The sequence below is a fragment of the Triticum dicoccoides genome, chromosome 6B, assembly GCF_002162155.2.
Source record: "Triticum dicoccoides isolate Atlit2015 ecotype Zavitan chromosome 6B, WEW_v2.0, whole genome shotgun sequence".
NCBI classification, from domain to species: Eukaryota; Viridiplantae; Streptophyta; class Magnoliopsida; order Poales; family Poaceae; genus Triticum; species Triticum dicoccoides.
Window position 1 is genome coordinate 349,413,541 of NC_041391.1, and position 13,011 is coordinate 349,426,551.

The window sequence follows — 13,011 nt, forward strand, 5'->3', positions numbered from 1 at the left end:
TTCAAAATGTTGAGCGCGAGCGGAACACCCACTGGGCCGGCTGGCGGCAATCCGGTGAAGCCGGTTGGTGAGCAGTCGGTCGCGCAGCTGTCTATTTTCTGAGCGGCGGGCCAGGTTGATCGATCCGGTAGCCTTTGACTTAGTGTATGAAGCGTAAAGGAGCTCTGGCCCGTTGTGCTTGCCACCCGACAGCCGAAGCTAGATCTGTGGCTTGAGGGCGAAGTGGGGGACCGTGGCATCCTAACTGTATCAGGAATCACCAAGTAAGGCGGTAGGGTGGCGATCGAGCCGGCCAGCCCCCGAGCCCCCGGGTCGAGCTGGTCGAACCAGTGGCCGGGTTCAGTGGCATAGTGATGAAACAAAGTAGGGACACAATAAATTGGTCGACAAAAGTCAGACCCCGAGTCTCGTTCGGGAACCCCATAGTTTCATGCGTTTACAAAAGGCGACGATACATACACTCGTGCGGCTAACTGTAAAACGGGCGGAAGAGTTCCGCGTTCCACGGACGGGTCGTTTCTTCACCGGCGATGTCTTTCTTGCGCTTCTCTGACTTGCGTGCGTCGATGAGGTAGTAGGCGTTGGGATCGCGCAAGGCCCTGCTCACGATGAATGGGCCCTCCCATGGAGGGGACAGCTTGTGCTGACCTGCTTGCTCTTGGACGAGTCGGAGGACGAGGTCGCCCTTGCGGAATGCGAGGGGCTTGATCTTCTTGCTGTGGTAGTCCCTCAGGCCTTGATAGTAGATGGCCGAACGGCTGAGCGCTAGGAGGCATGCTTCTTCGAGCAGGTCGACGCCATCTTCGCAGGCTTCTCTGGCTTCAGATTTGGTGTACATCGCGACGCGCGGCAAGTCAAACTCGACGTCGGTCGGAAAGACGGCTTCGGCTCCATAGACGAGGAAGAACGGGGTGAACCCGGTTGACCGATTCGGCGTGGTGCGGAGACTCCAGAGAACGGCCGACAACTCGTCAAGCCAGCTGTTGGTTGAATGGATGAGTGGCTCGACGAGTCATAGCTTGACGCAGGACAAGATGAGTCTGTTGGCCCGCTCGACCTGCCCGTTGGACTGTGGATGTGCAACGGAGGCCAGGTGGAGGCGGAGCCGGAGACGGAGCAGTATTGCTCGAGCGTGCCTTTGGCAAAGTTGGGGCCGTTATCCGTGATGATGTTGTTCGGCAAGCCGTAGCGCACCGCTATGTCCTTGATGAACCGAACGGCTGTTGGTTGTTCTAGTTTCTTGATTGGACGTGCCTTGATCCACTTGGTGAACTTGTCCACTGCCACTAGCAGGTGCGTCAAGCCGCCTCGAGCGGTGTTGAAGAGTCCCACCATGTCAAGTCCCCAGACCGCGAAGGGCCAGGCGATCGGAATGGTGCGGAGTGCTGACGCCGGCTAGTGGCTGCGTTTGCTGAAGCGCTGGCACCCCTCACACTTGAGAATGAGTGTCTCGGCATCTTGGAGGGCCGTGGGCCAGTAGAAACCATGGAGGAACGCATTGGCCATCAGGGATCGCGACACGGGGTGGTGCCCGCACTCGCCCTGGTGTATGTCGAGGAGGATGTCGATGCCCTGTTCCTACTCGACGCAGCGCTGGAACACGCCGGTGGAGCTGCGCTTGACGAGCTCGTTGTTGATGTTGTTGTAGGCAGACGCCCGGCGCTGCACTTGCTGGGCTTCGGTCTCGTCCATGGGAAGAACCCCGTTCTCCAGGTATTCTGATATTGGGAGGGCCCAAGACGGAGCCGTAACCATGGCGAAGACGGCCACTAGGTTGGGTTCCGAGTTGGCAGCCCCCGAGCTGGGTTGAGCAGCCCCCGGGATGGGGATGGCAACGGCCGGGTCAGGGGCGATGGTGGCCGGGTCGATCTAAGCAGCCCCCGGGCCGGGTTCAGCAGCCCCCAGGCCGGGTTGAGGTGTGGCCAGGTTGTCTGGAACGTGGATGGACTCGGAGTCCGGCGATGGCTTGACGGACGGCTTGCGCAGGTGCTCGAGGGAGACGCCGTACGGATGGACTGTTGGGTCGAGGCGATCTTGACGAGCGTGTCGGCCGCTTCGTTCTCCGCACGCGAGACGTGGAGGAACTCGCAGCCCTCGAAGGATCCGGACAGCTTCTGGACGAGGAAGCGGTAGCTCTCCATGTTAGAGTCGCGGGCGTCCCACTCGCCAGAGCACTGCTGCACCACCAGGTCCGTGTCGCCGTAGCACAGGATGCGCCGGATGCTGAGTTCCTTAGCGAGCCGGAGGCCAAGCACAAGGGCATCGTACTCGGCAACGTTGTTGGAGGTGGCGAAGTGGATCTGGAGCGCGTAGCGGAGCCGGTCGCCCTTCGGGGATGACAGTACGATGCCGGCCCCCAGGCCGAGTTGCATCTTGGATCCGTCAAAATGCATGCTCCAATGCGTCGAGTCGGGGGCAGCGGCTTGTACTGGGTCTCGGTCCAGTCAACGAGGAAGTCGGCCAGGGCATGAGACTTGATCGTGGTGCGGGGCTCGTAGAGGATGGTGTGGCCGGCTAGCTAGATCGCCCACTTGGCGACCCGGCCAGAGGCATCCCAGCAGCCGATGATTTCTCCGATAGGTGTCTTGCTAACCAGGGTGACGACGTGCTCTTGGAAGTACTGCCAGCTTCTTGGCGGTAAAGTACACGCCGTAACACATCTTCTGGTAGTGCGGGTAGTTATGCTTGGAGATGGAGAGCTCCTCGCTTAGGTAGTAGACTTGGCGCTGGACGGCTTGGATCTTGCCCTTCTCTGGTCGCTCGACCACCAGCACCGTGCTGACCGCCCGCGAGGTCGCGGCTATGTAGAGCAACAGCGGCTCCTTGTCGGTCGGCGCGGCCAGGACTGGTGCTGTGGAGAGCATGCACTTGAGGTCTTGGAAGGCCTCGTCTTCCTTGTCGTTCCATTTGAACGGGTTCATCTTCTTCATCATCTGGTACAGGGGTAGCGCCCTCTCGCCTAGCCGGCTTAGAAACCGGCTGACCGAGGCCAAGCATCCGGTGAACTTCTGGACATCGTGCAGCCGAGCCAGCTTGCGCATGCGCTCGATGGCCTTGATCTTCTTCAGGTTCGCCTCAATGCCGCGTTTCGAGACGAGGAAGCCAAGTAGCTTTCCGGCCGGGACGCTGAAGACGCACTTTTCTGGGTTAAGCTTGACCTTGTATTCACGGAGGTTGGCGAATGTTTCCTTCAAGTCGTCAAGGAGCGTGAGGTGCTGCTTGGTCTTTACCACGATGTCGTCCACGTAAACGTGCATATTGTGGTCGAGTTGCAGCAGCAGGTATTTCTACATGCAGCACTAGAAGGTGGCATCGGCGTTCTTCAAGATGAACGACATGGTGATGTAGCACTACGCCCCAAAGGGCGTGATGAAGGACGTCTTCAGGGTGTCGGCCAGGTCCATTTTGATCTGGTGGTAGCCGGAGTAAGCGTCTAGGAAGGACAGGAGCTCGCACCCGGCGGTCGAGTCGATGACTTGGTCGATCCGCGGGAGAGCGAATGGATCCTAGGGACAGGCCTTGTTGAGGCTGGTGTAGTCGATACACATGCGCCAGGTCTTGTTCTTCTTCAGGACGAGGACTGGATTGGCCAGCCACTCGGGGTGAAACACTTCCATTATGAAGCCGGCCGCCAAAAGCTTGGAGACCTCTTCATCAATGGTTCTTCTCTTCTCTTCGGAAAAACGTCGTAGGGGCTGACGGACAGGCTTGGCGTCCTTGCAGACGTGAAGTTTGTGCTTGGCGTACTTCCTCGAGATACCCGTCTTGTCCTTGGGGGTCCATGCGAAGATATCCCGATTCTCACGAAGGAAATTGACGAGCTCGCCTTCCTATTTGCTGTCGAGCCGGGCGCCTACGACAACGTACTTGCTATAGCTGGGGTCTTCCGGGTTCAGCTTCACTTTCTTGGTCTCCTTGGAGGGTTTGAAGGCAGCCTCGTCAGCCGGGTCCTTGGTCGGGATCGACGCAGCAGAGGCCTCGCCTGCCAGGGCGACGATCCGGTCGAGCTGGCGCCGCTTCTCAGCAATGACCAGCGACTTCGCCAACTTGGTGCTATCTCAGGCGCACTCCAGGGACCTGTGGTAATCGCCGGTGATGGTGATGAGGCCCTTAGGACCCGACATCTTCATATTTAGATACGCGTAATGGGGAACCGCCATTAACTTGGCGAGCATGGGCCGGCCCAGCAATGCGTGGTACACGCTGGACAGGTCCACCACCTCGAACCAGATTGGCTCACGTCGGAAGTGGCTGCTGTCACCGAACAGGACATCGAGCCAGACCTGGCCAATGGGAGAGCAGGAGAGGCCGGGCACGATGCCGTGGAAGATCGTCCGGGTCGGCTCCAGGTCCTTGGCCTTGAGGCCGAGCTTGGTCATCGTGTCGCGGTAGAGGATGTTGATGCTACTGCAGCCGTCGATGAGGACTCGGGAGAACTTGCACGTGCGCCATGCGATGGTGGTGGGGTTGAGGACGAGGGCGTAACCACCCGGACTCGGCATGACCGCCGGGTGATCCTCCCGGGTCCAAGTGATCGGGCCATCCGACCAGTGCATGAACTCCGGCTTGGCTGGGACGACGGTGTTCACCTCCTGCCGAAGGAGGCGCTCGCTGCGCTTGTCGTCGCCGAGGCTGGTGAAGACGATGTAGGCCGTGTTCTGGTCTGGGTGGGTGTCGTCGCGCATCGCGCCGCCAGCTGGAGGCAGCGGTGGAGGTGGAGGCGGCTGCCCCGCGCATGGAGCCGGAGCTAGAGAAGGTGGGACGTCGCCCCTCATGATGCGCTTGGTGATGGCGCATTGCCTAAGCATGTGCGTGGAGGGTCTTTTGCCGCTATGCTGCTTGCAGGGGGCGTCGAGCATCTCTTCGAGACTCACGGCGGGTTGCCACGCCGTCTTAGTGATCTGCCAGCGCTTTGCCGGCGGGTCCGCTGCGGGCTCGATGGCCGCGATGAGTCGGTTGTCGTGGCGCTGCGCCGGCTGGTCGGCCTTGCGCTTGTTGTTCTGGTGATGCTGCTTCCGGCTGCTTTCGCCGGCTGGCTTTGGAGGGGGAACCAGCTTTGTCTTGCCGGCTTCATCCAGCGCCACCTGGATCTTCATGGCGGAGTCGGCGTTGGCGTATTTGTCGGCCGTCACCATGAGGTCTAGTGTTTATATAGACACTGGAGAGGGCTAGGGTTTACATGGAGTCGGTTACAAGGAAGGAAATATAATATCCGGATCGCCAAGCTTGTCTTCCACGCAAAGGAGAGTCCCATCCGGACACGGGACGGAGTCTTGAGTCTTGGAGTATTTGTCGGCTCGGAGCGTAAGAGCTTGTGCTTGAGGAGGGTGCCGTCTTGGCACCCGCTGATGAAGTACTTGATCGCCTGGACTTCATGGACGCCTTCGCAGCTGTTCCGGAGCTCAGTCCAGCGTGCGAGGAACTCGCGACCGGTCTCCGCAGGCCCTTACACGCACATGGCGAGTTGGCTAGGGCGGCCGGGTCGCTTGTAGATCCCCGTGAAGTTGCGGATGAAGGCTTGCTCGAAATTGACCCATGTGTTGATGCTGCCCATCGGCAGACTGTTCAACCACGTGCGGGCCGACCCCTGGAGCATGAGCGGTGTGTGGTGCACGGCGAGACAACGATTGGCACCGGTGATGCCAATGGCCGTGGTGTAGTCGGTGAGCCAGTCTTCTGGCTTCACGGTCCCGTTGTACTTGGGGGTATCGCGGGGGAGCATGAACCCTTTGGGAAAGGGCTCTTCCCGGATGCGTGGGCCGAAGCATGCCTGGCCGATAGCGCTGAGGTAGTCCTGGATTAGGGGGTATCCGGACAGCCGGACTGTATACATCGTCCGGACTATTGGAGCGTGAAGATACAAGACTCAAGACTCCGTCCTGTGTCTGGATGGGACTCTCCTTTGCGTGGAAGACAAGCTTGGCGATCCGGATATTATATTTCCTTCCTTGTAACCGACTCCATGTAAACCCTAGCCCTCTCCAGTGTCTATATAAACCAGAGAAGTTGGTCCTTAGAAGGCCGATCACAATTACAATCATAACCATCATAGGATAGCTTATAGGGTTTAGCCTCTACGATCTCGTGGTAGATCTACTCTTGTACTACTCATATCGTCAATATTAATCAAGCAGGAAGTAGGGTTATACCTCCATCGAGAGGGCCTGAACCTGGGTAAACATTGTGTCCCTTGCTTCTTGTTACCGTCAGCCTACGCACAGATCGGGACCCCCTACCCGAGATCCGCCGGTTTTGACACCGACATTGGTGCTTTCATTGAGAGTTCCTCTGTGTCGTCGCTGCAAGGCTCGATGGCTCGTCTCGTTGTGAAGGACAACACTACCTCGGGTGGAGCGCTGGCTGTAGGCCAAACTCTCCGACTTGGCGGCTTCATCATGGCTGCCCCATCGGCGGTTGCGCCGACGATGGCCTCTCGGGTCATCACGCATAACCTTTGCGTCAATTCGGAACTCGCCAAACAGATGGATCCAATAGAGCTCTCCTCCCTATGAGCTCTTGGATCGCATCGCTGCTCTGGGAGTCGCCACGGACTATGACCGGATCAGGCTTAAACCCGAACAAAGGGACATTAAATCCCCGCCGGCCACCCATGAGATAGCAGTAGTGGAGGAACCACACACGGATCACCCCTCAATTTTGAGGACGAATTATGTCCAGATCACCGAGCTCCCTGAGCCGGACACCTGCTCAAGGGAAGACATGGCCCGGGTCCCGAACTTAGAATCGGGCATTGGGCCAAAGAAATTGGGCAGCACCCCAGATCCCGAGCTGTCAGATTCAGAAGCTCCCATGCCCCTGGGCGCTGGATCGGATCAGAATCTGGATTCAGCTACGCCCGCTCACCCGGACTTAAACTGTCTCTCCCATATCAGGCAAGAGCCCCGGGAAACAGTACATCGCTACTGGGCCAGATTCCTCGTGCTAAATAAGGTCTAGGACTGTCGCGAGGAGGACGTAATCTCACTTTTCTGCAAAAACTGCACGAACAAAGGAATCCTTAATGGTATAAGTCGCCGTGACATAGTACATTTTGCTGACTTGGCAACCATAGTACAGAAGTACCGTGCGATGAAAAGCGCCTGGAACACCCAAACAGAATTTTGGGATAGTCCAGCTCTCATCAAAACCTTTGTCCGAACTAAACGGGCGAACTCTCGTAAGTCGGTCGATCCAATCCCCAAAAAACCAAAGCCCACCCCAGGGCGGGGAACCGTATTGGAAGAATGGCTCGATGGGCCATGTAAACTCCACAGTACTCCAGACACAACACCAACTCATAGCCTTAGGGCATGTTGGATACTCCGGCAGGTTGCAAAAAGTGGCTAGGATCTTCTTGCACGCCATAAAGCAGAACAACATCCCGCCAACGAACACAATACGGTACTAACAGTCTTTGAGACTTTTGCCTCAAACAATAGGCGCAAGCAAGCTCATCGAAGCTCCGCTGAAATCTGCCATGTGGCAAAAATAAACCCATGGAACGATACTGCTATAACTTTCAATGCCAGTGATGAACCTTGATTCTAGACTGTCCGAGCACCAGCCGCTCTGGTCCTTAGCCCAATCGTGGACGGCTTTTGGCTCACTAAAGTACTCATGGACGGCGGAAGCGGATTAAACTTGATCTACGAGGAAACACTCAACAAGATGGAAATTGATAAAGGTCGCATTGAACAAAGCGGCACAACCTTCAGGGGGATTATTCCTAGTTGGGAAGCGCGGTGTGCGGGAAAAATCACACTCGATGTGGTATTCGACACCCCGGAGAATTATAGGTCCGAAGAAATCACGTTCCAAGTGGCTCCTTTCAGCAGCGGATACCACGCCCTTCTACGGCGGGACTCGTATACAAGCTTCCAAGCTATACCCCATTACGGGTACATGAAGCTTAAAATGCCCGGACCTAATGGAATCATCACTCTAGCCAGTGATCCGGATGTCGCACTCCGCCCCAAAAATAAAACCACAACACTAGCCCTGGAAGCATTATCCGAAGCCCTAGCAGCCAAAGAATTAACAACACTGCAGGCGACCATGGACAGGGACGACGTGATACTTGACAAGTGACCCAAGTCCACCTCATTTAAACCCGCAGACGAGATAGTCAAATTCCAAGTCCATCCAACGGACCCCATGAAGACAGCTTCCATCGGGACACAGTTGAGCCCTGCAACGGACGCCACACTATGAGACTTCTTACGCGAGAATTGGGACATTTTCGCCTGGCACCCATCGGACATGCCGGGCATCCCATGCAGATTGGCCGAACATAGCCTCAATATACTAAAAGGATACAAACCTGTCGAGCAGACCCTAAGGCGGTTTTCAGAGCCCAAACGGCAAGCCATGGGGGAAGAGCTAGCCAAGCTACTTGAGGACGGATTAATCAGAGATATCAAGCATCCGGATTGGCTGGCAAATCTGGTAATGGTACCAAAGAAGGACAAATCCTAGCGCTTATGTGTTGACTTCAAAGACCTCAACAAGGCTTGCCCCAAGGATCCCTTTCCCCTCCCTCGCATCGATCAAATCATCGACGCCACAACAGGACACGACTCGCTGTGTTTCCTCCACGCATACTCTGGATACCATCAAATAAAGATGGCAGAGTCCAACCAAGCTGCAACAGCTTTCATAACGCCATATGGCCCTTTTTGCTTCAACACTATGCCTTTCGGGCTTAAGAATGCCGGCGCAACCTATCAACGCATGATTCAAACATGCCTGGAAAAGCAAATCGGCAAAACAGTGGAGGCATACGTGGACGACGTGGTCATAAAAACAAGACATGTCGAAACCCTAATAGATGACTTGAGGCTTACATTCGATAACCTCCGGACATATGACATCAAGCTGAATCCGGAAAAATGCGTTTTTGGCGTCCCCTCGGGGAAACTGCTGGGTTTCATTGTTTCCAATAGAGGAATTGAAGCGAATCCGGCAAAAATCCGAGCTCTGTCGCAGTTGGCTATACCAACAGACCTGAAGCACATCCAGAAACTAGCTGGATGTGTGGCCGCTTTGAGCCGCTTTATCTCCGGGTTAGGAGAAAAGGCATTACCTCTTCACCGCCTTCTTCGGCGCACCGAACACTTCGCGTGGACGGATGCAGCCGTGGCCGGACTCGATGAAATAAAGACCTTACTGGCCAGTAATCCAGTCGTAACAGCGCCAAATATCGGCGAGCCTATGCTGCTGTACATAGCTGCAACACATCAAGTTGTAAGCGCAGTGCTCGTTGTGGAACGAGAGGTTGACGGATACAAATTCCTGCTCCAAAAGCCGGTTTATTACTTATCCACAGTCCTCACCCCATGCAAATCCCGATACCCACACTATCAAAAAATAGCATATTCGGTCTTCATGGCATACCGGAAGCTATGACACTACTTTCAAGAGTTTTGGATTACGTTGGCCTCCGAAGTACCACTCAATGACATAATAAATAACCGTGACGCTACGGGCCGGATTCCTAAATGGGCCATCGAGCTCCTTCCGTTCGACATAATATACAAACCACGGTGGGCCATCAAGTCGCAAGTACTGGCTGACTTTGTCGCGGAATGGACAGAACCCGAACTCCCTAAAGAGTACGACGCGTACTCTAACTGGATCATGCACTTTGACGGCTCTAAAATGCTGGCCGGATTGGGAGCAGGTGTAGTCCTGACGTCTCCCACCGGAGACACGGTCCAGTACGTCCTCCCAATATTATACACAGACTCCAACAATGCAACCGAATATGAGGCTCTGTTGCACGGTCTTCGGATGGCAGTCTCTATGGGCATCCAACGCCTAGAAGTGCGCGGGGATTCAAACCTCGCAATATCACAAATAAACGGAGACTTTGATGCCAAGGATCCGAAAATGGCGGCCTACCGTAATGTCGTCCTCAAGATGTCAGCTCGGTTCGAGGGGCTCGAATTCCACAATGTGGCTCGAGAAAACAAGCAAGCGGCGGATGTCCTTGCTTGCATCGACGCTAAACATGACCCTGTCCCACCTAACATATTCCTGGAAATGCTGTTCAAGCCATCCGTGGTATGTGAAGGAGTCCGGCAATACTAGCACGAATCCAAATACACTCCCAGATTCCGAACTATCAGACATAATCGGAGGCTCTGCCACCGAAATAACATCTTCGGCCCATGAAATAATGGCTGTAATCGCCCCGTGGACTGTGCCTTTCTTGGCCTACCTAAATAGGCAGGAGCTCCCCGAAGACCAAAATGAAGCACGCTACATCGTCCGGCGTTCTAAAGCTTACAAAGTCCATGAAGGGGAACTCTATAAGAAAAGTGCGACTGGAGTGCTCCAAAGGTGCATCTCCGAAGAGGAAGGGCGGCAGCTCTTGGCTGAAATCCATGCCGGACTGGGCGGATACCACGCTGCGGCTCGAGCACTAGTCAACAAGGCCTTCCGTACAGGCTTCTACTGGTCGACGGCCCGAGCAGACGCACATGACCTTGTCCAACACTGCGTCGGTTGCCAGCTCTTTGCCAATCAGAGTCATATGCCCCCTACCGCTCTCCCAACAATCCCCATAACTTGGCCCTTCATGGTCTGGGGGCTGGATATGGTCGAACCTCTTAAAGGGGGAAGCCATAAGAAAAAATACTTATTGGTCATGGTGGACAAGTTCACCAAATGGATAGAAGCCAAACCAGTCAAAACGACCGAATCTGGACCAGTAATAGACTTCATATCTGGGGTCGTACACCGATACGGTGTCCCCCACAGCATCATCACTGACAATTGCTCAAATTTCACAGCCGGTGAAGTGAAAACTTGGTGCGGCAAAATGGGCATTAAGCTTGATTACGCTTCCATCTGACATCCCCAAACAAACGGCCAGGTCGAACGGGCAAATGGTCTCATCGTGAGCGGCATCAAACCCAGACTAGTGCGATCCTTGACAGAGTCGGATACGCACTGGGTTGAAGAGCTCGACTCTATACTCTGGGGGCTGCGGACCACGCCAAATCGCACCACCAGATATACACCATTTTTATGGTGTACGGCACAGAAGCAGTACTACCCTGCGACATAATACATGATTCGCCACGCGTACGCATGTACGAAGAGATGGAAGTTGAGTTAGATCGGCAGGATAACTTGGATGCCCTGGAGGAGGAGCGCGACGTCGCAAAAGCACGCTCCGCATTCTATCAGTAGCAGGCTCGATGATACCAAAGCAGAGAAGTGCGGGCCAAAACTTATAATATTGGCGAGCTCGTTCTACGCCTATCGGAGAAGAAGAAGGACAAGCTCAAACCCAAGTGGGAAGGTCCCTTCGTCATTGACAAAGTTCTCATCGGAGGAGCGTACCGCTTATGAATGCATCCGATAACAGACTCGAGCCGAACCCATGGAACGCGGCCAGCTCCGGAGATTCTACACCTAGTGCCGAACTCAGTGTTCGTCTCCTTAAACCCTCCTTTTTAATTATGCCCCCTCCCCTTTCCTTTCTAGACGTTTTTTCCTCTTCACACAAAGTATTCAATATAGTACGGACTCCCAGATCATTCCGGCCGCACTATGTGTGTAAGTAATACCTGGGGGCTTCCTATACGGAAGTAATTACTCTAATGGCTTTTTTCCCATCACATATGCGTTTCTTTTTCTATATGTGCCTTTTCTTCACCATTATATGCATCGATATGACTTAAGATGTGGCCAAGCTGGGTTTCCTGGCTCTTGTGTTTATGCCCTATGTTCCCGTTAATTTGGCTAGGGCATAAGGGAGCACCTCTGCGATTGTTGCTGCCGGTTCAGCCGGATGTGTACCTCAGACTGGGTGAAGCCGAAAGCTAGCGTCCGTAAGAGAATATTCGGCCGGTGAACCAAAGATGTATTCGTTTATTACAACGTAAATCCCCAGCAGTTTTGTATCTTGTGCCCTTTTTCGTAGTTCGGACATGTGCATCGTCGCATGCGTACCCAGGGAAAGGAACCCCTAACGGAACTATTCTCCCTGGAAGATGTTTCTTACTATCCATGTAATATAACATAACTAGTTGGGTACTTGTCTGTTCAAGCACTTATGACCCCTATGCCTGGTTTCCATGCATACCCCGGTTCTGTATAACTGATCGGGTATTCGGACACACCCCGGACTGTAGGATCCGGGGGCTGAAGCGAAAAGGTCCGCCACGACAAATGATTTTAATCCGGCTAGGGACTACTTATGTCCATTGAATTACATAGTCACTTGGACTGACTATATTCCTCCTCTATACGATCCAACAGGCTATCTAGCTTACAATCCTGTTGAGAATAGTTTGCGGCTAACGCTACCTGGTCATATACCAGACTCATGGGAATTTCTTGCCCATCTGGCTCCGCCGATCCGACTTCGGCCATATGGTTCGGGTCTAGCTAGGTTTAGCACGTCTTCACCATAGCCCAGGCTTCTCTTGCACCTTGCCGGCAGGCTGACATCTTCCACGATTGGAAGCGCCGCCGTGCTCCTTGAAGCATATCCACAAGCTCCCCCATGCCATGAGGCCTGAGCAACGCCCTGCATCACCTACCGAGCTCGCTCATGCAATTGTGAGAGGTCTTTTAGTAAATCACCTGCAGATGAGGACATCTCCTCAGGGCGACCCGTTAACATTCCTACAAGAAAAATCCTTTCAATATACTTCTGCGCCACACTATACTATAGTTCGTCTAGGCACTTACCATAAATGCCGTGTTGAAGCCTTTTGTTCTCCTTCACGGAGTCCGCCAGCTAAGCGCGGATGTCTTTTAGTTCCACGTCCAGCTAGACTTTGGCATCTTGAAGATTGTTCTTCTCCTGCCTAACTTGCGTAAGAACATGCTCGCCAGCCTTTAGCTGCCTTTTGAGATGTGACTCGTCATCTCTTACGCCCTCCGGTTTCACCCCGAGATTGTCTACAGAATTTTCTGTTAGACTTATCATAACAGCCACTTACTAATTGGTGCATCTTCGTACGATTGAGACAAATGTTACCAGATGAGGGCTTC